The 25486-nt window shown below is 39.3% G+C and overlaps 1 protein-coding gene across 2 annotated transcripts in view; it reads right to left on the bottom strand.

The window, feature by feature from the left end:
• Positions 1 to 25486, bottom strand: part of LOC108130260 (uncharacterized) — a 63895-nt gene that overhangs the window by 33898 nt on the left and 4511 nt on the right. Inside the window, exons 2-3 of one of the 2 annotated variants that reach the window (XM_070277473.1) lie at positions 20933 to 21043; positions 4997 to 5037 (exon numbers count right to left, since the gene is read on the bottom strand). The gene's annotated coding sequence lies outside the window, so the exon portion shown is untranslated. Of the gene's footprint in view, positions 1 to 4996; positions 5038 to 20932; positions 21044 to 25486 lie in introns of those variants that run through there. The other variant, XM_043209867.2, reaches the window with a different exon arrangement.

Below are 25486 nucleotides of genomic sequence, written 5' to 3' on the forward strand. Positions count from 1 at the left end.
GGATTTGTAGTAGTAGCTTGTCGTTGAAGCTTTTTATTGTTTTAATTACACGCGTTTTTCCGCGCATTGTTTCAATGACCGTCACGCGCCGCAAGCTTCTTTTTTCCAACCAGAGCCCCGTTCCGCCCTTTTCTCCCTGGTCTCTCATTTATTTATCCCCTTTCTCCCCTTCTCAGGGCCTCGGTTTGTTTGCAAAATGAAGTGGTCATATCGGTGCCCCCCACTGCCCTCTGACCCACACCACCAGAATCCTCGGGGCATTAATGATAATTTCAAAATGACATAAACGCAACTCCCAGTGCGTTTCTTTATCACTTAGAGATGGACATGGGTTGGGATTTGGCTTGAAATATATATATCTTTGCAGGGATATATGTTATAATACTTAAATAATTATATTACGGTCTTTGGAGTACCATTCTATAGTCAGTTTATGGTAGTTATGTTTATAAGGAAGCTGTAACTTGGAACTTGGCTATAAAACTGGGGGGTGTAGTGGGCTGCAGTGGTTATATTTTATGGATTATGGGGGGAAACTATTATAATTCTCTTCTTATAATACTATTCTACACTGAAACTCACTTATGGTGGTTGATATTATAAGATATCTTTATAAGAAATACCTTTATTTATAAGAGAAAGTAGGTATCTACTAAAGGGTTCTGGAAGTACCATCCTAGGAACCTAGGAACCTATATATTATATTTAATCTTTATTATTTGGGATATTATTTAATAATTTATGGAATTATATGAAACTATAAAGCACTTTTAATATCAGATTCTTTAGAGTTCTATTCTCCCAAGAGTTTAAGACGATATTTCCCTAAGAAAACTATAACTTGGAACTAATTTTTATAAAAAACTACCTTATATTTTTCTTAAACTTCCATTAACTCATTACATAGTCTATAGTCCATAAATAGTCCTTCAATTTTAAGTTCTTTATAAGAAAACTATGTATCTTTTTTTAAGAAAACTCTCACTCGAAACTATTTTTAATGAAATAGTAGGAATTAAAGGTCTTTTTTTAACTTCCACAAACTCTAGTATTAGAGAAATACAAGTGCAAGTAGTTCTCTATTTTGAAGACTTTTATAAGAAATATTTATAAGAAAACTATGACTTTTTATAAGAAAAGTATAAATAGTGACTAAATTCATAAAAAAAGAATATTTTTTCAATTTTCTTGAACTTTCTTTTACAAAACTATTTCATTAATTAAGCTTTTTAATTAAATTTTCATCATAGAATCGTAATTCCTTAATGAGGAATATCTAGAAGACCTTATAAGGGACCTTAAAAGACCTTTATAAGGAATCTCTAGAAGGAAACTCTGTATCATTCCAAAAATAAACCATAATTTGAAGCATTGTGCATTAAATGAGAGCTTATACTCCCTTTAAATATAATAAGAATAATATACAAACATAATTCAAATAATTATAATAAGAACTCTATATTTTTAAGAACCTCTTTTAACATTAAAATCCCATCTTCTTCAAGAAAACCCCCCATTTTGAAAACTATTATCATCCTGAAGCCTTCCTGAATCACCTCCCAGAATCACGCACACATCCCTAAACCGCCTCCCATCCTCCCCCCCCCCCCCCCTATAGCCGATGCCTTTGCATTGTAATCAATGAACTGGCGGGCCGCAGTTTTCAGTTTCGCAGTTTTGCAGTCGACGATTGGGAGTCTCGGTTTGGGGCAACCCCAAGATAAATGAAATAAATGAATGGCCATTGCCGTCGCTATCCCGCCATCCGCTATCCGTGAGAGAAGCATCCGTATTCCACCACGCCCCCTCCTCCCCCCTCTTTGCCTTTGCTCGGCACTATGCCACATTTACGCCCTCTGGGCATTTTAATGCCTTAATGAAAAATGCATTTTTAATTATTTTTTGTTCATTTACAGGCAGTTTTTTTTGTTGTTTGTGTTTTCAACTGGTTGACGTTCGTTGGCTTATGCGGCGTATGCGTAATTTATTGTACTTAATTTTCATTTCAACGTTGACAAGTTTAAGTTGCCATTTAAAAAAAAGAGAAAAAAAAAAATAATAATATGAGAGTATAATAATAATTTCATCGAGTGCAACGAGGGGGCAAGTGTAACGGTTGTTTTGTTGCAAGCAAGACAATGGCCAGTGGACAGTGGACAGTGGCCGGTGGAGGACAGATATCGGATTTCATGATTTGTTAGTGGCAGGCCATTGATTTGGATGAGAAGCAGAGGTAGCACAGCCAGAAGAGGCTAAGCAGGGTAAAAAAAGCATAGAAAAAGCATAAAAAAAGCAAGAAAAAAGCATAAAAAAAGGCAAAAGCATATCCAAGTCCAAGTACAGGAGTACTAACAGTAGCGGCTTCGACTCCGAGGGCTTGTCATTCATTAGGATAGCGTGTCATTCATTAGCCCCCCGAAGCTGTCACCCCTTTCCACAACGCCACTGCCCCCACTAAGCCCCCCCCAAAACCCCCTTCGATACAGTCACTGCACTAGGGGGGGGGGTTCTGGCGACAATGACAACAAATACGACGGAAGCAACGCGACGTGGATGTCATCGGGTTTCAAACCAATTTGTTTTGCCTCACTTAAGGCCAAGGCGCTGGACAGAGAGGGGACTAAACCAAAAGAAAGAGATAGAGCTAAAGATAGAGGGAGAGGGAGTTGCATAGGGAGTGGTAGTTGATGTCTTGGAATTATCGAGACATCGAGACAAACGTGGGAAGCTATATAGCTCTGAGAAGGGCTTTGAATTTCAAGAAAAAAAAATGCCATTTTCAGCAAAAATTATTTTTAAATATTTTCAAGAAGCTTTCAAAGATTTTTTATTTAAAATTCTTTAATAATTTTAATATATGATTAAAAAATGAAAGTTTTCAATTAAAATTTGTCCCGCACTAGGTCGTTGGCTGGTTGGGGGAAAAAAGCTTTCCAAGCTGGCGAGACATTTAATTACTGGTTTTTCCGCTTCAATAAAAAAAACGCGGCATGATTTTGAAGGTGAATGACGCCGCCAGCCAGCCAGCCACTTTCTGGCCAACATTCGACAAGGTGGCCATCCAGTCGATAACAAACCCATTTTTGAAATGTATCGAACCACTTTCAGTTGGAAAACAAGAAAATGGGGAGCTATAAGCTCTGTAGTAGTGGTTTTCCCACCAAGAGCCATTGCAACGGCTATAATTTGGAAAGTTTGTATCCGATCCTGGAGAGGGTGACTTTTATCGATTTGTGGATGGATTTTCTATCGACTTTTATCGAAATATTGTTATAAAATATTTTTTAGATTTTTTTTCGAATTTTTCAGGGAGAAGCCTATAAAAAATGTGGGTTTTTCCTATAAGCGCCATTGCGAAGTCTATATCTTTACCATTTTTTATTCGATCCTAGAGAGGAATACCTTGATCAATTTGTATATCGATTTTCTATCAATCTGCATCAAAACCTGAGTATGAAATATTTTTTCGATTTTTTTCCAATTTTTCTGGGGAGACCCCTGCAAAATGCAGGATTTTGGGATATGGCCCCTTCCGATGTCTATATCTCGGCCAATTCTCATCCGATTCTCAAAAGGAATACCTTAATCGATTTGTTTATCGATTTCCCATCAATCTGCATCAAAATCAGAGAGTCAAATATTTTTTAGATATTTTTCAAATTTTTTCCTGGGGAGACCCCTTCAAAAAGTGGGATTTCAATATATGACCCACTAGAAACGCTATATCTTGGCCAATTCTTGACCAATTCTTCTGGGGAATACCTTAATCGAATTGTAGTCTCATTATCTATCAATTCTCATCAAAATCTTGTTACAAAATATTTTTAAGATTTTTTTCATTTTTGGGGAAAACCCTTTTGGAAATTATGGATTTTTGTATGCAAGCCCTTGGAATGTCCATAACATGGACAATTTAAATCGGATTCTTAAAAGAAGTATCTTTATCTTTTTGGGGACTAATTTCCTATCAAACCTCATCAAAATTCTGAGAATAAATACTTTTTAGATATTTTTTTAATGTTTTTTTTTATGAAAACCCCCTTTAAAGACCCTTTCTCGGTGCCCCTGGTTGACTGCCAAACAGCGTGCCAATTGAAAGTGTTTCTGAACAAAGATTGCGGGCCAACACGAGTGCAGGCAGATTCCGCTTTTTGGCCAAAAAAAAGCATCAGCATTTGAGCCATCTCAGCCCCATTGCCGACAATTAGCTTGAACGTCTGGCCAAACAAAGGCCTGGGCCCGGTCACTCATTGCCAACAATTTGTTCAACTCATTGTGGGAATCAATCGCTTGCCGACATAAGAGCCTTATTCAGTGTCTAGAGAGCTATAGAGCTACAGAGCTTCAGAGCTATAGAGCTAGCCAACTTCAAGGCCGTTTGTCCACTAGTAGGTAGCCAAATTAAAGGCCAAAAGCCATAAAAAATAAGTAGAAAAGTGGCTAAGAAGCTTGACATTTTTTTGCCTCAAAGGCCACTTGTCTGTTGAAAGATATGGCATCTATATCTTTAGCTATGCAAGCAATATTTGCCCTGAATGCGACACTAAAGTGAATTATTAGTTGGGCAAATAATTGCACAGTTTGCATTGCAGAAGCTTCCCCATACCGACGACAGCTTGTGACAATATTTGGTCAGTGAGTGTGGATGGTGGATGCCCCCCCTCTGGACTGGCAATTAGTGTTTAAGGAAATGCCAACAAATGGCTTTAAAGCATCTAAAGGAATAGCTAAGTAGTACTGATAGCCAGACCTCTAGACCTCCCAAGCCTATAAAAAACCTCACCATTAAATTGATGGATTTTTTTCAATCAGTTCTGGCCAGCTGCCCCCCATCGCTGCCCCGATGTGGCAAGCTGGTAATGACTGTAAAAGAGCCTCAGACTCCACCCATCAGTCTATTTGCATTTTATTTCCCCAGTCAAAAGGATAGTCTAGCCCCCCAGCTGTGAGCTGGAAAAAGCAATTTAGTTTTTGGATTCTAACACTCTCTACTCACCATTTAAACTGTGAAGGACATGAGGACACTGCCGGGCATTTCTGAAACAAAAGAAATGGAAATACTTTAGTTATTTTTCCAGAAATATATTTGATATGTGAGATGGATATGTGTCGACAGGTGGCATAAGTTTTTTGCATTTTCAAATCGAGATTAAATCCAAAACTAAGGTCATCAGGCCCATTTGCATGTCAGTCACGTGCCGACACTACCACTCAGGTGGGTGGTAGCCCCCAAACCGACTAGGTTTTCCTGAGAAAAAATATAAAAAAAAAAACTTCAACTCATTATTTAATATTTTTTCATTTTTTGGTTCATGACCCAGAAAAGAACTCTCCCTAGCACTCTTTCGAGTATCTGGCAGATACACAAGTATCTCGTGTAGCGTTGTGGAAACGTGAAATGTACGTGCGGTCATCTGTCATGATTCTCAGTTGCTGTCTCCGACCATCGTGGCCTACAAACCATCATCATCATGAAGGGGGGGGAGGGTGGTTCATACTTCAGAAAGTGGACCTGGTCCAGCCATTCATTGTCTCTGTGCGTGAGCTTTGCTTAAATGTCAATTATTTCACGCTTATTACATTTTTGATGGCCTTGATGATGATAATGATGATGATGATGATGATGATGATGCAGCGAGAAAGCAGTAGCTTTATATCTATATATAGAGTACCAGGTACTATATCTACCATAAGAGTTATATAGTATGTCTGGTGGTAGCCTTTTTTTTATGGACTTTTAATGTCTACTTTATGGGTGTGTGTGACTGAGATCTTGAAGAAGAGACAGTGACAGTTTTCACCTCTCTCTTCTACAGTCTACAGTGTCTACAGTGTCTACAGTGTCTTCTGTCTTCTGTCTAGACCTCTGATTTGAAATCATTGGTTTTTGGTTTCAGATCAAGTGGGTCAGTCAGTCAGTCAGTCAGTTGGTGAGTTGTTGGAAGACGTGAGAATCTTTCAAGAAGATCCCCCAAGAAGTCTCAAGATATCTTAAGATCTCTATAGATCTCTTCAGATCTCTTCTGTTTTGAAGTCTTTTTTTTAAGAAATACCAAGCCTAGTAATAACCATAAATCTTAGCCCTAAAATAGTCCCAACTAAAGGCCGATAAACCTCTATAATCAGAAACCATTAAAAGACACCTAGTGTGGGAATATATTTCCTTTAATTTATGACAAGATTTTAAGGTTTTTTAAAGCTTTTCTTTTTCTTTTAAGATTTTCCTAACTTTCCTTATCTCTTAATTAAAGGAAATGAAATAAAATCTTATTCAGTTTCTCGAAACTCTCTTCCAAACTTAAAGTTCCACCAATTTCCTTGCCATTGCCAGGTCTTAGCTAAGCGGGACTTTAACTTTGTTCCGCCAACGTAACGACCCCATTTCCAAAGTCGTAATAATTTCATGAAAAAAAACGCAGCAACATCGTCACCGACTGCATTTTTGGTCAAAAAAAAGACGACGACATGAAGACCACCTCCTCCTCCTCTTTTTCTCAAGAGGATGGGATGAGACTTTTGGTAGAGGTGGCTGGTAATGTGCCAGTAAAAGGTATTTTAACGCTGGAATGCCTTCCTTACCAAATACAGCCACCCATCCACCCCCTTGCAGGAAAATGAGTCGGAGGAGTTTTCCTCTTTCGGCTGCTTTGTCATGAAAAATAACTTTGCTTCGTTGAAATGACAGTCACGATTTTTGTATTTTTTTTTGTATTTTTTTGTTACTTTTGCTGGGCAGTATAGTAGTCCTCCTCCTCCTCCTCATTCTTCCCCCTCACTCTTGTCAGTTACTCTTCTCAGACTAAATGAAAGATGATGAATTTATTAAATTCCCATGTCGTTTTAAAAAAGGGGTCTATGTTGTCTGGTTACCTAGTTTTATATATATTCGGATATATTTTTAATCATTTTCTTTGATTTTTATTGAATTTCTTAGCAAAAAAATGTAATTAAAGGTTCTAGAATCTAGAGGCATTAAAATATTACCTAAAGATTGACAAAGTTTATATATATTTATGATCCTACCTCTCCCTTCCCTCTTCCTCTCTCTGTAAGAATGAAAAATTTTCTTCTTTTCAAAGAACTTTTCTTTTGGGAAAGCTAGTAGGTCCTTTTGGAACCTGAACACCCAATCTCACCGCCTTGGTAAACTGCGGCGGCTAATAAAGAATGTAAATGGAACAAATTGCTTGGCCGAAAGGTGAAATTTCATAAATTTTCACAGTTCGGTGGGGAGGGGGGAGGAGGTGGAGTGGCCACGGGGCTATCCACAGTCTTCCAAGGAAAAGCGTACATGAAGAAAACTCAACATTTTTTCAAACAAAACAAAACTTTTTGGACAAAACAATCGTAAAAATTGCGCTGTGTCATTAATCTGAAGAACCGGTCCAATCTTAGCTCGAGGCTCTTCAAGATTTTCTCGACCACCACCTGACCCCTCCTCTCTCCTCTCCCCTTAAATAAAGGTAAGAAAAAATATATCGTTTCCGCCCACAAGTGTTTTTGTTATAAAAGCGTTTAGCCTTAATTGTTTGACGCTATTTTCTGGGACTTTTTCTTTTTTTAGAGGTTGGGGTTTTTTTTTTTTGGAGGTATGGCTTTTTTTGAAGAAGAAGAAGTGAGGAGTACTCTTTCTAGGAATGGTATTTGGTGGGGTATGGGGTTTATTATAGTATAATATTTTACTATATGGGGGGGGTATTGGGCCTAAAACCTCGATAAGTAAGAGATATTTTATATCCAAACTCATTTATGAACTGAAATATAAGCATACTCCCAAGTTCATTGGGTTTTCTTCATAAAAATGGTTTTATCATGTTATATTGTGATATATTATTATACCATATAATACCATTTAGAAGAAAATTATTCTTAAAAACTCTTAAAATAATGGATATTTCTTAACTAAACTGGACTGTGATGTAAAATACAAAAATTCAAGTTTCATTGAATTTTCTCCATTAAATTTTATCTATATCTATTATATCTTTTAATATATATTATAATACCCTTCAGGGTGGAATTATACCTGAAAACTCTATAACTGTAAGATATATCTTTTCCCAACTCATCTCTTAACTGAAATACAAGAGTACTCCAAAATTCATTGGATTTCATCCAAAAAATGTTTTTCCAACATGTAACTATGTATTATAATATATTATAATACCATTTAGTCTAATATTACGCTTAAAAACTCCCAAACTAATAAATATATCTCAACCTAACTCATCTTTAAGCTGAAATACAAGTGTACTTCCAAGTTCATTGGATTTTCTTCATAAAATTATACTCTGGATATATATTATAATATATTATTATACCATTTATGAGAAAATCGCCCCTAAAAACTCCCCAACTAATAACAATTTCTCCTCCCAACTCATCTATAAGCCAAAATACAAGAGTAAACCCAAGTTCATTGGACTTCCTCTACAAAAAAAAATCCTTTTCCAATGCTCCTAAACTTTATAGCACTTCTTAAATCAGTTTTTTTTTCGTTTTTTATGAAAAATCATAAAATAAATCTCGAAATCGAAACTGAAGACCCGCTTGCATCGACGGCTGTTGAGAAACGTTTCTTTAATGACCCAAAAATATTAAAATAAAAAGGTGATACCTTTTTTCGTAGCCCCCGTAATCCCTTCCAGGCCCACACCTGGAAATAATTTGAATGCCATTCGTGGGGCCTTTTGTTTATGGTCAGATATAAATTCCCCCCTTTTTTTTATGAGTTAAGGGGGGGGCGTCTTTCTTTTAACGAAAAATTAAATTAATGAACGCACATTTGTGGGGCACTCTCTCGGCCTCTCTCTCTCGGTTTCTCCCTATTTTGGGGACCAACTTTTCTGGGCAAATTAATTTGGCAATTGCAATAAAAGTTTTTGCAGCAGATTTGGGCCATTATTCTTGGCTCAATGGCTGCTGCTGCTGCTAAAGATCGTCGTGGTAGTAGTAGTAGCCATGTTTGGCTTATAACCAAAGCCATTAAATAAATTAGTCAAATTCCCTTGAAGGAAAGAAGGACTTGCTCCTTGCTCCTTGCTCCTTGGGAAAAAAGGTAACCTAATCCCCATCTAATTGGCTGCCAAAGATCCGATTTCGCAGTTGAGAAAACTTTTGTTAAGAGTTGAGAATGTATGTCCTGTCCTGGTCCTATCCTATAAATCGCAGCTGATTTCATGGCATAATTCCGCCAAGGACCTTCTGCCGTGCAATGAGCAATAATTGCACTTTGACACGACCCCCCCCTATGTCAGAGTTTGTCGGCTGGGTTTTGCCTTTTGTTCTTTCAAATCAACCCTGAAAATGAAATGAAAGGACAATGGTCCCAGTGCCTCTGCCTCTGCCACTGCCTGCAGGACACACACTAATAAATCCTTGTCACAATATCCTTTTGTTTTGCCATCTTTTTTTTTCACTTGAGCTGTGAGTCCTTCTGCTGCTGCTACTGCTGCTGTTATCCTTTTTGAATTTACAGCGCAATAATTCAAAACACATTCGTTGACGGACAGAAGCGGACAGCAACGGACAGGACGTCTGGTATGGTCTCTGGTCTCTGGTCCTGAATGATTAAGGTCCTGTCGGCACGAAACCAGCCATATGCTTCATTATCTTGCTTTAATCAAAAATTAAGGATATTAAGAGAAGAGGGTTCTTATTTTTTGAGGAGATTCTGCAGATTCTAATCATAAAGAAGACATAAGAATTGGAGATTCTTGAAGAGAGAGAAACTGAGTCCTGCCTGAGGAATTCTTCAATGATTCTGCCTAGACAGAGACAGAAGATAGCCAGGAGAGAGATAGATAGATGGCTGGTAATTCAAAGAGAAAGGATGCCAAAAGGGAAAGAGATGCTGCTAGAACTGCAAGAGATGCCGTCAAGGGGTGGCCTCTACTCTTCTATCTTTTTTATTTTCTTTTATTTTTTTATTATTTCCCCCCCTTTAACCAGCTATCTCTCTCTGTGCTTAATTCCATTTCCAGACAAACACACACTCGAGGATATGAATGTTTTGTTCAAATTCCCAAGAAAGAAAGCCTTTTTCTCTCTTTTTTTTAGCCTTTTTCTGGAAAATGGAAAATAGCCTCGGGAAATGGGTCAAAAAACTAATTTAATTGGCAAGAAAATGGGCTGAAAATGGGCTCAGAACTGAGGTGCAGCCAATAGAGATGCAAAAATGATTCAATAATGGTTGGAAATCATCATCAGATTTAAAGGGATTTAGCTTTTAATTGAATTGCTGGCCCGAGGGGAGGAGGTGAGGGAGTTTAAAGTGCGAAATGCAATAGCCCGCCAGTCAAGCCAAAGGGATTATTGTTAATAGCTACACCCCCTTCAGACTGTGACTCACTGAAGCTCTAGCCCTTCCTGCCTCAAAGCATTAGTGTCAGAATTGGAGGCCCTTCGTAAATCACATCGAGGTGTGAAAATTAAAAATAGTCTCATTCTGACATTTAAATGGGGGGGGGGGGGGGGGGGAGAGAGTGGGGGAAGTCAGGGAGTGGGAGCCTTCGAAAATGAATTTATGACAGGGGACTAGCCCCCCCTCCTGCCCCCCTTACAGCCTAAGAGACACAAATAAACGAAAAAGTCATCATTCAATTGGGATATACCCTACAGATGGTTTTATGAAGTGGGTGTGTGTGGAGGCACTCCCTCCCTCCCTCCAAAACTCTGACTCTGGAGGCTGTAATTGCGAGTGAGATACACCAGTGAGTCACAAGTTCTCGCCACTTCCGCCTAAGCGGGTTCAAGAAACTACAAGATACAAGATACAAGATACAAGATACAAGATACTCTCAGCACTTGAGGTAGAGCTTTGAACCTTAGATATTATTCTCTTGAACAAGAAATCCCCACAGTCATGGTTATTATTTTAAGATTAAGATAAAGCATCAGTATTTGCTTTTTAAATATTTTAATTATTTTTTTTTTTATTTTTCTTATTTCTTTTCTCGACTTATAAGCACCCCCTAGATGACATCATAGCTCAAGCCCACACAGAGTACCACCTTCATGCCCCTCATGCCTTTATCAATCATTTCATTATAATGCCTTTTGTTTATAAATCGACTTAGCCATAGTTTATATATAGAATCTAGCGACTCTGCTAAATGATAATCCTCTGATCCGAAGGTCCACTCTAGCGGAAAGCCTAGGCGGCCCAACTAACCATGAAAATCATCAGCCATCAGACATCGGACTCTGTAGACCGCCCACTTCCGGATCGTTTATAAATATACATAGTTGAGGGGGAGGGGGGTGGGGAGGGGAGATGTGCTCATCGGATCTCATCATAGTCATTATAATGGTACATTATGGTGATCGGTCGTGGCCGAAAAGTTGCCATAATGCCTATGAATTTGTATAATTGCTGGGCGCACATTTTGCGGATGAGTGAGCTTCCAAAGCACTTAGATGGTTAGTACTTTGGGAAGAAATAAAGTATTATAGACTGGGGGATACCCTGTAGAGGGTTAACTCTTGAGAGATCATCTGAGAAGCTCTGACTAGGCTTGGATGGTCATAGGATGGAGAGTATTGCAGACTGGGGGGTACTCTGTAGGGGCTTTTCTAATCATAGATCTTAGTAGAAGCCTATAGACTCTCCTCCAAGTCTTAAGAGTCTTAAGAGCTTGAAGAGCTAGCTTGGATAGCCATAAGAAGGGAGTTATTATAGACTAGGGAGTATAGTACTTTGTAGTACTAGGTAAGGAGTAATACCCATAGGTTCCATCTTAGAAACCCAGAGACCTCTTACAGTCTAAGCTCTATCTCAATTATAACCTTCTAAGGAGTACAAGTACTCTGTAGGGGCTTTCCTATTCATATCTCCTCTCAAGACCTCTCTAGAAACCCCTCAGATAGATATAACTTTCAGTTCCCTTGATCCCCAGCTCCTTCTCAACTATAACCTTGAAGAGAAGTACCCTCCAGAGGCTTTATTCCAAATACATCATCTCAGATAGACCATAGAACCTCCTCTAGGTCTATATTACAGACTGAGGAATACTCTTAAGACCCTCCACTCTAAAGATACTCTAATAGATCATCTAGAACCTCTCTAGAAACCTCTCCAGTAGCTAAATCTCAACCCTGACCTTGAGGCTTTATACATTCTAGAGGCTTTATTCCTGATAGATCATCTCAGTTAGACCATTGAACCTCCTCTAGGACTATACTATAGTCTGAGGAATACTCTTAATAGAGGTTCCACTCTATAGATACTCTGATAGATCATCTAGAACCTCTCTAGACCTCTCTAGAAACCCCTCAGATAGCTAAAACCCATCTCCTTCTCAACTCCAACCCTGTAACCCCAGTTACCTTTCGGTTTCGGGTCATGTTCTCACTCATAGAAGCCCTCACCCCCAGACCCCCAAAATTCATAGTCTCCCATTCAGAAATTCAAAAATTTTCGTTCCGGGTCTTCCCTCCCGAAAAAAAAAAATCCCCACCAAAAAAAAAAGTTCAGCAAGTTCCATCGTCGTAGTCCTCCTCGTAGTATCCACAGGAGAGATGTCAGTCATCATAATGTCCATCGTCTTCATGGGAATCTCCCTGCTGCTGCTCCTGGTGGCCGCCATTCAGGAACCCATCCGGCGTCAGTTTCGCTCCGAGCCCGAGCGCCAAGTGGTGGCCCGCGGTGGTAGCAGTGGCAACAACCACCTGGCCCTGGTGCCCGCCCCGCCACCGGATCAGTCGCCTCGTCCCTTCGATCCCCTGGAGCAGTCCTCCTGGCACAAGTCCATCCGGGAGCACATCCGCTACCTGGCCCGGTATGTACACGTTCCGCCCGACCTGGACGAGGCGGGAATGCCCGAGGAACTGCACCGTCACATGCAGGTGCTGGCCATGCTGCAGGATCTCTTCCGGGCGGGACATCTGCACCGCCGAGCCACCCCCGTCCAGGACCACGATCAGTAGAAGAACCGAACTAGCGACCCTTCAAAATTCCCAGTGCACTTTTCGAATGAATCTCTACTCTAGTCACGACTCCCTTCATTAAATTCCTGACCCCCATCCATAGCTTCGCCTCTGGGAGGGTGGTAGGGTGGGTGGTGCTACTTGTGGCGTCCCTAATAGAGTTTTAATTGCCACGTGCTCCGTTTGATTTCCCCACGAATTACCATCGATTCCCGGAAGTGGGGCATACATTAGGGCTCTAGCTCTAGCTCTGGTTCTGGTTCTGGTTCTGGAGGCAAAACTTGGCCCAGTTGCCGACTGAAATGGTGTCCTTCCTAGGCACTTCCTTCTTCCAGCTGTACTTCCGAGGACATTGCATGACGAGCGGACATTAAAGGCGTGGGAGGCGTTGGCCTGGCGGGACATGGCACTGGTTATACCCTGGGCATTGGGATTGGATTACTGGAGATTAGAGATGTAATAGGAGTCTCTAAGACTGGAAAGGTTGGTGGAAAGGCCTTCAAATCTTTGAATCTTCAAACCTTAAACCCCAAAAATAGAACCCCAACATGTAATCCAAGACACTAAACCAAATATTCTCGACAAACAAAGGGTACACCCTCCCCGCCCGTCAAGGACATGCCAGCAAGGACACAACAGCGAGGGGGGATTGACATGTTACTGTTTGTCACACAAAATTAGCGTCGAGCGCGGAGCGTCGAGCGTCGAGTGTCGGCAACATCATTTATCAATGTATCAATTGTGAGACGACAGGCGACAATAAAAACAAAGCTACTGCTAGAGAGGGTGCTTCTACAGAGGGTGTGCTTCTATCTTCTGGCTGGAGGGCAGGAAATCCAAAAGAAAGACCGACCAGACACCAGACAGAGACGACGAGGGTTGACAATTGCCAATTGGACTTGAAATCAAAGTCTGGGGGGGGGAGGGGGTCTACCATATTGACGTGGAATTTTCCAGATTTTTTTCTAAAGATTTTCCTCAATCTGCAAGGCATTTGCGTGAGTTGGGATAATTAGTCATCAGTCTGACAGGGGTAGAGATAGGAATTATTTAAGAAATTCATGACTAAAGATGAGTTTTTTAAAACCGAGAGAACAAATGCCATTAAAAAATATACAAAGTTGAGTGTTAAATGGCCACTATTCATTGACAGAGTCATCATAAATCTGTCATAACCAGAGCAAAGTCAAGTGATCCACCACTCTGTCTGTCAGTTCTGCTCGGTCTGGCCCTTCTGGTCTTGGCCACCTCATTCAGCTGACATTTCAATGACATTTTAACATTTATTTGTTTAGTTTTAAAGAGCTTATTTTTATTTTTTTTGGGGACCATCTCCTCTACAATCTGCTCCATCATCACCATTATCTTCATCATCATCATCATCATCATCATCGTTTTTTTTTTTTTGGAGTTCACCCACATTGGAATGCAGTTTCGTTTCACGTTTTTTTTATTTTATTTTTTCGACACGCTCAAAGTTTATTAAACACTGTCCTTGGCTCATTGACTGACTGAGTGGCTCAGTACTGAGGAGGGAGTATTATTGAGGGGTTCACTGTTTGTATTTGGCTTTCAATTTGGCTTCGATTAAGCTGGGTTGGCTCTCAGCCAATATTTGGCCAGTCGTCAATCGAAGGTCGCCCTTCTTGGCCCTGGCAGAAGCATAAACCTCCACCTGCCCACCTGCCCACCGACTTGGCTGCCCAATTTGTCGCGATTTATAAATATATTTAATAGTTCCCGTCGCTATAAGTGTTTGCTTTGCCAGTTGACTTGGCTTTTTGAAGCTATTTAAGTGACTAATTGCTTAGATATCTTTGGGTTCTCTGCTTGGCGATATTATCGATAAATTATCGATAGCTGACTTTTAGGTACTTTCAAGTTCCAAATAGTTAGACTTTAAGAAACGAATTTAAATGCTTTACATTCTTAATATCTTTATATTCTTCACTTTTCGATATATGTTCGATAACCTAATGATGATTTTCATTATGATCTGCCTGTCTCATAGCTTTACTAAGCTTTTTGAAGCTATTTTAGAGGCTTAATTGGTTAGATATCTAAATATTCTTTATTTTTCGATAAATTATCGATAGCTTACTCTTAGTTACTTTATAATTATCAGCCTCAGAAGTAACTCAACTTAAATAAACCTCTTTAATAGCTTAATAGACTAGCTATCTTCAGGTTTGTCAATTATCGATAAATAATCGATAAATCATTGATTGTTTTCTTCATGATTTCCCTTTCTCATAACTTTATCAGCCTTTAAGAAACCTGTGTAATTGCTAAAAGGCTAGCTATATTAAAGTTCTTTACTTATCGATATGTTATCGATAACAAACTGGTTCTTTCTTTGATATTTTCCAGTCTAACACCTAAACTTATCATAGAAAACCCTTTTTTAAAATCTTTATAGGCTTTTTAGCGTCATTTTCTTTACTAATCGATAAGTTATCGATAACTCAAAGGTGTTGCTTTATCATTTTCCTTCCTAATAAAAAATCTAAGCTCTCTAAGTTCATATAGTTGCTTAAATTAAAAGCCCTGGTATGGTTTTTTCTCGTATCAATAAACAATAATCGTTGTTTAAGTTCACTTATCGATAAATTATCGATAAATACCTAGTTTCTAAGCTTTAAACCCCATTTAGTTACTTAATTATTCATCTTTCTTAATTTTTCTATAAAATTTCCCTCATTTCAAACCCCACCAAGTTTTCTATAGCCCTCTGAAGCTCCCTAATTGGTTAACCCTCGCTTTGTTTCACACTTATCGATAGACAATAACCGATCGATAACCCAATTGTCATCGAAATGTCGACAACCGTTGAACCGGCGCTCCAACAAAATGGTAACAAATCTCGTAAAACTCCACTTGACACTTGTCCCCATCGAGTGAGTCTCTGTTTTTTCGTCCATTTGCCATCTCTTTCTAAATGTATGATGCCATCTCTATCTGGCCTAAGCTCGGGCTCTATCTGGTTTTGCAAGTCCCATGGTGCGTTTGACGTTTGCTGCTGACATGTCAGCAAAATTTTAACTGGCAATTTGCAGCAGAGCTCGCGAGTGAGCTCCTGTGCGCCCATTTAGGTCCCCTCTCCCCCACCATCCATGTCCTACTCTTCTTCTTGTTCGTTATCGTGGCACGTAGTAGTGTGACCAGACTGGAAGGGGGGGCGGCACAGACAGTCCGGAGAGAGGCTGGCTGGCAGTTGGAATCTTTTCCCTGCCTCGACAATTTCCCAAAAGCGTGTCTTTCTGTCTGTCTCTAGGTCCCCCCTTCCCCTCACCCCCTCTTTTTCTAACCCCCCCCCCTTTCCCCCCCTCTTCCCTGTTGCCTGCAACATGGCACAATATGTTGCCATGTCTGATGCCTGATGTCTGGAACCTGCCTAACAAAAAAAGGAAAGCCCCCCCCCTTTTTTTTTTTTTGGCAGCCACCTTCGTTTGTTTTCTATCTCTTTCGTTAGACCAGGTGTTATCTCTCTCTCTCTCTCTTAGCTCTTTTTTTTTTTGTTGGTAATGGTGTCGAAATAATTAAGGTTGTCACTTGTTTGGCTACCACCACGCCCTCTTCAAAGGCGTACAAATTGTGGCTAATAGAGGTGGGGAGATGGGAGGTTGCAGAGAGTAGGTTAGGGTTAGGGGTTTAGACTTTAATTTTGAAATATTTAAATAAATATTTCTTTAAAATATATATCCTTTTTATATATGTCTTCTGTACATATCCTTTCTATATATCCTTTTTATATAATTTTTTCTTCCTAAACCATCACTTTGGACTTCCATCACACATTTAATTGAAAAGTTTCTCATTTTTTTCTCAATATTTTTGGTATTTTTTGAATTTATGAGATCATCATCCCTATTGTGCTTTTTTTTTGTTATCCTTGAATTGATTTCAGGTCCTTGCATTCGATAGATCCTTTCATAAATCATATGAATGAATTTTTACAAGCCAGCCATGGCCCAAACACTGCCTCGGCTTGCCATTCCTGATTGATGGCCAGAACGGCAGCATGAATCGCTTAAATGTCACTTGCCACGCCCACGCCCACGACGAGTCCTGGGCCCCGCCTCCGCCTCCTCCTCATCATCATCGTTGTTGTTGTGCCTTTTGTTTGTTTGCTAATAGCTTGTTAGCCATTTCAAAAACAATTTTCTTACTTAAAGGAGGGGGGTTGAAGGCAGGAGGCAGGGGCTGGAAGCAGGGGGAGGCAGGGAGCTGGAGGCAGGGGGCGGTGGGCAGGAGACAGGGGGCGGTGGGCAGGAGGCATAAACAACAACATTAGACAGCAACATGTGTAGACCATAACTTCCAAGAGCCCTGTCCCCGAGGTCCTTGCTGGCTTCTCTCTCTGGCTGTTTCTTTATGTCCCTTCATGTTTTTTTTTTTTTTCTCTCCTTCTCTGTCATAATTCAAGGCTCTCTCTCTCTCACACACACACACAGACAAAAAAAGGACACAAACAGGAGCAGGACGAACCGAAAAAAACACAAGCTTTGTTGGGAGAACAGAATATGGTTGGTTTGGTGTAGGCCAGGGGCGTCTCCCAAAAGGGGTCTAAAAGAAGGGGGGCAGCTATTGACAGTTGGTGGAATAAATCTAGAAGGTAACAGGCTCAGATCCTTATCCAAGGTCCTTATTTAGCCACAAATATCACTCATACGCCCTGTTATTTTTAACACTTTCAACCCTATTTACTAGTCACTGATTAAGTTTAATTAATTAATTATTATTTAACTAATTACCAACCAAGTCCTGCTTATCCCTTACAGGATATAAGGCTTCTAAGGCCTCTCTACCCTTTCTCTGACTTTCATTTCTGACAGCTTGTTGCTAATATTTCATCCCACCAGAAGGGTTTCCTTTCTACTCTTCTCTCTTTTTATTTTTTTATTTTTTTTCCTTTATTTTTATTTTTATTTTTTGTTTATTTTCTTATTGTTGTTGTTGTTGTTGTTGGTATTCCGGCTGGAAAAGCCAGGCTGTTACACTTCCTCCCCCCTTTTTTGTGTTTTTTTTTTCAACAAAAACTTTGTCGCAAGTTTACTTTTGTCGCCTTTTGTTTTCAACCCTTTTTTTGTTGCTTGTTGTTGTTGTTGTTTTTTGTTGCAGATCCGGTTGTGCCACCAAAACGTCCTTATCCTACCCCCCACCCTACGGCCATGTGTTAATGGCAAATTAAAATTCACTTAACAACATTCCACTTTAGTTTCTAATTTGAAAATTTCATTTCCACGCTCTTGCCACTCTTGCCACATGCCACTTGCCACTTGCCACTCTTGCCACTCGTTTTTTATTCAAATGCCAAAAAAATAAAACAACAATCCTCGTTAAGAATTTATGAGTTGAGCCACAAAAGCCGCAGACACCGCTCATGCAATTTGCATCCTGTGGGTGTCCTTCTCGGAAAAAAGGATTGGTCTGGGTCTGGGTGAGTGGGGCAAGTGAGGCAAGTGAGTCCTGTCAATAATAAATAAGCTATGCGGTAAAGGACAACAAAATTAAGAGACAGAAAAAAGGGATACACTAAAAGATACTCTACAGGAAGATACTCTACAGGAAGATACTCTACCCTAGAATAAAAATCTCTAGATATATCTCCAGACTAGTCTCTCTAAAAATTTATCTAAAATATTTCCCAATATCTAACTCCACTTCTATCTCCACCTTGTTTACTTCCTCGAATCCTTCTCCCACAGGATAGTGCTTCTTAAAAGCTTCTGTCTCCGGGCTCCACCCCCCCTCAGGGGCACCTGTCTGCCCAGGTATGGCTTAATTGAAATCAATTAAAAATCAATCAACTCAAATGTAGTGAAAAACAATTTTTAATTGAAAAGCGGCAGACGAAAGAGGTCCTGCCAACAAAAGGAGAGGAGGGAGGAGAGTTCCGGTGAGGAAACTCACTCAGAGGACTGCCCTGGCACATATACCTGAAGTGTGTTGAGTGCCAAGTCCTGAACGGCCAGTTCAAGTGGCTCCCAAACCCGGACTCCTTTTTTGAACCAAAAGCCTGGCCGAGTGCATGAATATTTTATAAGGATAAATAAGGATAAAAACTTCAGAAACGACCACCAAAAACCAGAGCACCAGACCACCCATCCCACCCATCAGTATGGAATGCGGTTCGGTATTTGCATTTGCATTGCCGGCCAATTGAAACGGAAATCAAAGAGCCAAGCGAGCCTTCAGGACTCAAAGGATATATGAGAGTGTATGAGAGTGTGTGTGTGTATGAGAGTGTGTGTGTGTGTGTGTGTGTATTGCAGCATATGCTCAAAAAAAAAAAGGAGCCAACTTATTTGGGGGCAGGGACAACCGCTAATGTTGTCTGCGGTCTGGATAGGAGGATGAAGGATATACCCTGGATAGTAGAGTTTAGTAGACTGAAAGGGTATTTGGTTTTAAGGATACTTTTTGGAATATCCTTTGTGAGAGAAACTAAAAGATATCTCGAGTGGCGTTACCTTTTTCAAGAGCTCTTAATGAAGTTTGGTCTTGGCCTCTATTATGAGTTGGAATTCCACCAACAAACAAGCCAGAAAACAAACTACAAACGGAATAACGAACAAAAAAAAAAGACAAACTCATTTCAAAGCTATTAGGAAAAGTAGGAAAAAGTATCTCAGAAATGGTAGCAGGGAGACTCGGTGTCATAAATAAAGAAACGAGGGAACTATGACCGCAACTAGGACTAGAAATGGTGGGGAAAGTGATGGTGATGGTGCTACCAAGGGGACTAGTAAGAGGACTAGAAAGGGAACTAGTAAGGGAACTAGTAATAGAAGTACTTATAAGCCCAGTAAGTGATCTAGGTATAGCACTACTAATAGCACTAATAAGAGAATTAGTAAAGGAACTAGTAAGGGTACTAGTAATAAACCCAGTAAGCCCAGATCTATAGATATATGTAGCACTACTTATAGCCCTGAATATATGTACCCAATAATGGTATTAGTAATAGAACTAGTCATAGTATAACTAGTTATAGATCCGGTCTTAGTAAAAGAACTGCTTGTATTATTTAAATTACTAATAAAAGCTGGTACTAGAGCTAGTTATAAAGCTAGTAAAAGCGTTAGTAATACATCTATGTAGTTATAAGTAATATACCTCCATCTATGCTGATCTTTATAGAGTAATAGATCCAGTAATAATTTCAAAATATAGGCAATATTCATAAAACTAGTGATACTAAAAGAACTGTACTAATAGAACTGGTTTCATATATGGAACTTATAAAAGAACTAATAAAAGAACTTGTAATTGAACTATTATAAGTAATAGAACAAGGAATAGAATCAGATATATAACTAGAAATGGTCCTAATAGGGGTATTAAAAGACCTAGTAATAGTTACAATAAAAAGACTAGTAGAAACTATAGAAACTAGAAACTATAAATAGTAACTAATAAGCTTTTTAGTATTATAACTAGCAATGGAAAAATAAATCCTATTAATAACATCAGTTTTATCATTAATAGAACTAATAATAAAATAGCTACTAATAGCACTGTTATACCTAGAGATATTAGTAGAAATAGATATAGATCTTAATAGAAATAAATCTACTGATACCCCTATATATGTAGAAATATAACCAGTAGTTTAATATTTAATATACCTAATATAGTAAACCTCAGTAGACTAATATTAAGGTTTTATAGTACTGGTGACCTAGTTGTAGGACTCTTTAGTAACTCTCTCTCCTCCTTAGAAGAACCTCCTCTCTCCTTAAAACTACATCTTGTCAGTAGATCCCCTGATTATAGAAATACTTTGGTTCTATAGTTCTTGTGATACTGATACTGTTACTTTTCTATATATATAACTATATATGCTATAACTACTTATAAATATATAACTATATTTCTATAAGTAATATAACTAAAACTAGAACTAGAACTAATACAGTTTCCAAGTCCTTAAAACAAGAACTAGTTCTTAAAAATAACCCATAAGAAATACCAATTTTTTAAAGATTTCTTATAAACTTACCCTTATATTTTAACTCCAAGTTAGAACTTCAAAGATGGTATCTCCTATAAATGATGTTATATCATTCCTCAGTTAGAATCCAACTTCCAATAGAAATCCTCATAAAAAGAGCTAAAAGAAATAGAAAAATTTAATTTTATTATTAATTTAATTTTATTTTATATTTTAAATTAATATTAAATCTTAAAAAAAAAATCCCAAAACCATGTAATTCAGGACTTGGTTCTTTTCCAAAAACAAAACCCAAAAAAAAGGCCCCCTTCGCCCCCTCCCCTTTTTAATACAAAAAGGCGTTCATGCGTGGGCTAGAGGCCCCGCCCCCTTAATTTTTTTCTTCTTCTTCTTCGAATGTTTTGACCCAACAGGGATGGCCAACAGGGGGAGCCACTCAATGTAATGAAGGTCATTAGAAATGTACTTTGAGCCCCAGATCCGCAAAAAAGTGCGTAGCCGGCTGGCTTTCTCTTTCTGGCACGCATCTCTATCCGGTGATTTGGACCCTCCACCACCCCCTCCCTCCTTCCCCCAACCTCCTTGGATTGTAGGCAGCTTTGGGTCATTAGGTGACGCCTGTCCATGGGCACAAAACGTAATTAGTCGAGAAGAAGACTGCGACGGCGACGGCGATGACATCGAAACATGTAAAGTGGAGCACTCCAGTGACCCAACGATCCATGGCCCCCCAATCCCCCCATTCCCCCCCCCCATCTCCAGCTGCTCTTAGCCATTGATGAGAGCCAAAGTCTTGGGCAAAAAGTTGGTAATTAGGATGTTTGTGATGCCAACAACGAGGAAAAAGTCTGCCAAGGGGTTAAGGGTTATAGGGGTTACCAGGGGGGGATGGGGGGTCTAAGACTCAAAAGGATGAGCTTCTCCTGGGGATCCCTTGGCATTTGTAAATTAAGTTGACATCTTAAGCTGAACTTGTTTAATTAGATTTTATCATTATAATCAAGTCAACAGTGGCAACTCGACACGATTCCCGTTGTTTGCCCTTTTTTGTTTTCGTCCTTGACACTCTCCTTCCACCACTCACCGCCCACCACCCACTGGCTTCCCTATTATCCTATCCTTGGCTTCCGCTTTCAGGTGAAATGGCTAGCATAGCTTCGTCTCTTTTTTTCCTCTCTTTAATTAGAATTTGCATTCATTTTTGCAAATTGAAAGCGGAAGCAGCTCCAATCCGCTAGTCTTCTCTTCTTGATCCTTGACCCTCACCCCTGCTAAACCCTTTAATTTGATTTGTGATATCACAACGATTTCCATCTCAATGGTATCTCCTCCCCCTCACTCCCTGCTCGCCAATGGAGATGGGAAATCGACAACAAGCATGGCAGGTGAGACACTGTGTCCTGCCAGGAAGACGGAGCTTGTATGCCCTTTCCCCTTTTCTTCAAAACTGGTAGTGTTCTTTCTTAGCCATTTCTTACTTGATTCTTTAGGGGACTATTTTTATCGATTTGTATATCGATTTGTATATCGATTTTCTATCGATTCTCATTAAAATCTTGATATGAAATATTTTTTCAAATTTTTTCATATTTTTCTGGGGGAAGTCCTATCTGAAAGAGGAGTCCACCCATATGAGCTCTTGGAATGTCTATATCTCTGGCATTTTTTAACCGATCTTTAAGAGGAATACCTTTATCGATTTGTAGATCGATTATCTATCATTTCTCATCAAAATCTACTAGTGAGAATATTATCATCATTTTTTTTAAACTTTTCTGATAAAAGTCCTTGGAAACTACTGGCTTTCCTTATAAGTCACCTTGCGATGTCTATATCTTTTCTATATCTCATCAGATCCCTTAATATTGTTAGAGTATTAAAAGGATAAAGAATTCTCCTTGGGAATTCCCCAAAACTTCAGCTCTTCTCCGAGCCAATCAATTTCTGAAAGCTGCCTGAAATGCAACAATGTGGAGGACTCCTCCCAACTCCTTGGCTCCTTGGCGGTGTGGAGGCTTCGTCCTTCGTCCTGTTGCATTTGCAACAGTAAATCGCAATGATTGAGACTCGCTTTCCCCCCCTCTGTACCCCATCAAAGTGTTAACAATATAAAATCGAAGCTAGTCAGTCAGGGTAGGGGGAGGAGGAAAGCGGATGAAACATTCCTTCAAATGGGGAAAATGGGGAAAAAAGGGGAAAAACGAATTTCCCGCAATGTGAAAATGCTGTGGCAAATGTTGAAAAGCAAATGGAATCCTTTGTCACTTTTGCCTGATGGAATGACAAAGGCTATCACAGGACACAGGACTATATTTCATCCTGAATCGTGAATCGTTAATCCTGATCGGCCCATCAATTATGCAATAAACACACGAATAACAAAAATCAAACACCTTCCGAGACAGATTACTTTGTGTTTTAATTGAATTTGAATAGCTAGCGGATGCATTAGCATGCCAGGAGAGTCCTTTTTTTCAAAGGACCTCTTTTCTATAAGCCTCAAGTCTGGCTGCCAGTCTGCCATACTGGGAACATTGAACGCTCAAGTGGCAGGACTTGGACGTCGACTTGTATACTTATTTTTAAACGTATTAAGGATGCGGCTTAGCAAGGACCTGCAGCTGCAGCAGGAAGCAGGAAGCTAAACAACAACAACAATAATAGCAGAAACAACAACAACATCAACTCAAGTGAAGAGTTGCAGACGAATTGCAATTGAAAATGCATTGCAGTTGGGGTTTTCAGAATAAATGATGCCGATTGTGCGGGAAGGGGATTTCTTACAGAGGTGGGTTTTAGAAAAGAGAAGGGGGAGAAGGGGGAGATATATAAAAGGGGGGTGTTTATAAGGAGGTATTCTACAGGGAGGTACTATAAGGAGGCACTTAAGGGAGGTTATATAAGGAGATATCATAAGAAAGTACTACAAGTTACTGGGTATTATAGGGAGGTTCTATTAGTAGGGTTCTATAAAGAGGTTCTATAAGGAGGTACTTCTATAAGGTACTAGGTATTGTATATACCCTATATATATTGTTCTATAAGGAGGTACTACAGGGAGGTATTGAAAGGAAGTATTATAGGAAGCTATCATAGGTAAGATAATAAGATATAGATACTATAGAGATACCATAGAGATACGATACTATATAAGAGATACTAAAGGGAGGTCTTATAGGGAATTCTTATAAGAAAATATCAATTAGATATAAAATTATATCAGGAATAAGTATTATAAGTAAGATATATCTATATGAAAGTACACTATGAAGGTGTTGTAGGTAGATCATAAGATAGGAGGTACTAAGGAGAGGTACCATACGAAGATATTATAAGAAAGTATTATAAGAAGGCACTAGGTAGAAGAACCAAAAGGATTTTCAATAAGAAGAGTTCTATTAAGAGGTACTATAAGGAGTATACTATAAGGTTCTATAAGGTACTATAAGGTATTACTATTATTATTAATTATTAATTATAAGAAGGTATTATAAGGTATTTTAAGGAAGTATTACTAAGAATAACTATTATAGGGCATTCGATATTGTACTGATATTGTATAAGGAGGTTCTATAGAGAGAAGAGAGGAGGTTCTCTATAGAGAGGTATTGCAAGGAATTACAGTAAGAAGGTATCGGTTCTATTAGAAAGTACCTTTTCAAGGAGGTTCTATAAGGAGGTTTCACATCAGAAGATATAGACAGCTTCTCTATATTATAAAGGTATTAAGGTATGTTATAATAAGGAGGTATTATATGGTATTAGATATTACAAGATACTTAGTTTCCAAAAGAGGTGTTATAGGTAAGTATTTCTATAACGAGGTACTTCAGGAAGGTTTTGAAAAGAAGATTTTATAAGAAGGTTATATATAAAGGGTCCTAAACCTAAACCCTATAAGAGCCTAAAAGATTACCAAGAATCCAGATATCTAATTACCAGAAACCCCCTTTAGCTTATTAGCCAAAGGAAACCACCCCTTTTTCTGAGTCGCAGCCTCCCCTAACTTTCCACTCATAAATTATGCAAATTTTCCACTTTTCTCTGTGACATCTATAGGAAAAGTGTGAAAGACTGCCCCCCTCCCCCCTTTTTTTTTGGCAGTTGCTAACCTGGTCTTTCTTTTTTTTTTTTTGGAGAGAGAGACAGTCATAAATTGTGGGTCCAGCATGAATTCGACAGTGAGCACTGAAAGGCGAAGAAATAGCCACAGAAATGGCCCCTGAAATGGCAACCACTACCACCCCCACCCCTCGCACTTAACCCACTTAAAGTTAGTACAAAGAAAGACGGTGGGGGGGCATGGAGCACGGGGCATGGTGTGGTGCCAACTTAATGCTGGGAATCCTTTTAAGCGGAATGAAAACTTCCCTTGCACTTGGCACTTGCAGTTCCAACTTTTCCACCAAGTCTGCATGATCCTCCTGCCAGCTCCCCCTGGTCCTCCTCCTGGTCCTCCTTCTGGCAGCTCCCTTTGGCCTTCCTGTTATGTGTCGTCAAAATAAACGAAAAGTTTTTCCAACATTTTTGAATTCTAGTTCTAGCCAAGTTAACTCAACTTAACCCTTTTCTGTTCTACCATTTTCTCGTCTTTTTTTTTCT

This window comes from Drosophila bipectinata, chromosome XL, assembly GCF_030179905.1.
Source record: "Drosophila bipectinata strain 14024-0381.07 chromosome XL, DbipHiC1v2, whole genome shotgun sequence".
In the NCBI taxonomy this organism is placed as follows: Eukaryota; Metazoa; Arthropoda; class Insecta; order Diptera; family Drosophilidae; genus Drosophila; species Drosophila bipectinata.